General features: G+C 38.1%; 1 pseudogene; it reads right to left on the bottom strand.

The window, feature by feature from the left end:
* Positions 1-458: 458 nt before the first annotated feature.
* LOC131798773 (uncharacterized) lies at positions 459-2,060 on the bottom strand (annotated as a pseudogene).
* Between the last annotated feature and the right edge of the window lie 429 nt (positions 2,061-2,489).

Below are 2,489 nucleotides of genomic sequence, written 5' to 3'. Positions count from 1 at the left end.
AAATGAGTAAATAAAAAAAACGAATAAATAAATAAATAAACAAGTAAATAAAATGTCTCTTTTGCTCATTCATTAAAATTAAAACATAAATAATATTAATGTTGCTGGTGTCATAGCCAGTGATAGGACTTTCAAGCAAATAATATTGTCCAAACTTTTATGTAAATCCGTGAGCACATGTTTCTTTGGAAAATATAATACTTATAACATTACCCAAATTTAACTGAGAGGAATTCTGTAACTTTTGAAAATCTGGATAAAATATTTATCCTCATAGTGTACAACCGATATAACACACTTTTCAAAATTGCCGGTACATTCATTAACTCAACGCAATATTTCAAAGTGTCAATGTTTAAAAGTAATGTAAAGTTTAAACATGTTAGACTGCATGAAGTGGTTATTCCACAGTTACAAGGAAACAATTAATTTTAAAAAGGTACATTTTCGCAGCTGCCTTACAGTTTATGGTAGTTCCCTGCATTTGGCGGCATCATTGGGGCTGGTGAAACATTCCCATAAGATGCATCTGGCATTCGAAGTTGACTTGCAGGGCCTGGTGCAAAACCCCCATTCCAGTTTGGGTAATACCCGGTATCCCCAAAGGGTATACCCCCAGATGATTGTATGGTTTGAAAAGAATCATAGTTGCCATTTGGCCTTTGGGATAACATTAATTGAAGTAATTTAAATTCATGTTCTCTGGATTTCTCCATTTCTTCCCTCATAAAACTGATTAGTTCTTTGGTTAGGTCATTTTCGATGGTTGATCTGACAAGGTTCTTGGCTTCAAGTGTTGTGGCATCCAGCTTCTCTTTTGTTGTTTGCTTTTTTCTAACATTTTTAACAGGAACAAACAATGGGTCTTTTTCTTCCCCTTCAAGCCCCTCACTACTTGGGGTTGTCCTCCCTGAGTTTGACGAGGATGGCTCCAGTGCCCGTTCTGGCTGGCAGGAGTCTCTTGTCTTGACAACTTCAAAGAGAGCATGAAACCACTTCCCGAAACCATGGTCCTCTTAAAACCTCTTGATTCCTGTGGCGGTTCTTTGTGTCAGAGCTGCCTGCTTACAGAAGCGAACACATTTCTTAAACTTGCAACTTGCTTGCTTGCTTGCTCTAATACCTTTTTGTAAATTGATCCATTTCTTTGGTTCTTCACAAATATTTGCAAGACATCATCAATATCATCAATCTCCTTCTCTTCATCATCTTGTTCCTCGTCTGAGTCATCAAAACTGTCATCAGTTGTTTTCCTATATTACACAAACATTAAGACCATACTAAGGCATAGTCAACTAAAATCTCATTTACACAGAGGAAGGGGACAACAGAGAGGGGGGGGGGGGAAGGAGACAAAAAGAGTAATCAAGTTAGTACATTAAAAAGGCCAGGTTATTCAAAGGCTGATTTACAATTACGTATAAGTCAGTAAGGGCTTTCTTATTAATGCTACGTGGAGTTTGAGATCAATCAACATCAGCAAAATGTTGACCTTAGTACAAGCAGTATTTTTATACGAAGCACACCAGTTTAAAACACTGATGTTGATCAAATTAAGACTGAAAGATATGATAAATCTATGATATAGCAGTGAATGCCACAAACATACACACACACTCAACTCACATTTGATAGCATTTATTTGCTCTACAAAAATATCATGCACATGAAGCATGAAAGACAATTAAAAAATTTCCTACACTTATCTTTGTGGCTCAAAGGGAATTTCCTTCGATAATCTTTTGATCGCACTTGTGCAGGACGGTCGTAAAAGCTTACCTTTTCGGTGTTCCCTCCGAGGTTGACGTATTTTCACGTTGCCCTTCACGTTTTCTGCTTGACTTATCATTTGTTCCATCGCCTGAAATCATTTCTCTCTCCATCTTCTCACGAAAGCAAGGCTCACAATAGGCCACTGAACTTCCTAGCATCCAACACACAACATCTTCGTCGTTTTCAAACACCGAACATGGCATACAAAAGTACTCCTTACACGTAAGACAGGTATATTTTGTTGTTTTAAAACAAGAGGAGCACGAGCCTTCCTCCTTTCCCACCATATTGTTTGAATGGTTCGAAGGCTTTCGTGCATGGCACGTAAGCGAACTTTCTTGAATTGTGGGTAAAACATAATTATTTTAACGTATGTATAATGTATGCGTTAAGTTCGGTACATGTAAAGTACGACGTATGAATCAATGCCGATCTTTTACCGTTCTATCCGACTAGCCAAGTCGGATAGAACGGCACTGTCGATCCAAATACAAATCTGCCGATCCTAATTGATTCAAACGTCGATCTTTACATGTACTTAATAGAAACGTTAGGTTCAGTACATGTAAAGATCGACGTTTGAACTAGGCCTAAAAGATCGAATCTACAAGTTACCTGTAACGTATTCGCTAAGACGGATGACGGAACACCAGAGCACTCAAACACAACGTTTTAATCTTGTAAGCCGAGTGTACATCAACAAGCGAAGAGCGCGC

This window comes from Pocillopora verrucosa, chromosome 3 (assembly GCF_036669915.1).
Source record: "Pocillopora verrucosa isolate sample1 chromosome 3, ASM3666991v2, whole genome shotgun sequence".
Classification (NCBI taxonomy): Eukaryota; Metazoa; Cnidaria; class Anthozoa; order Scleractinia; family Pocilloporidae; genus Pocillopora; species Pocillopora verrucosa.
The sequence above is the reverse complement of the archived record's forward strand: the minus strand, read 5'-3'. Positions and strand labels throughout refer to the sequence as shown.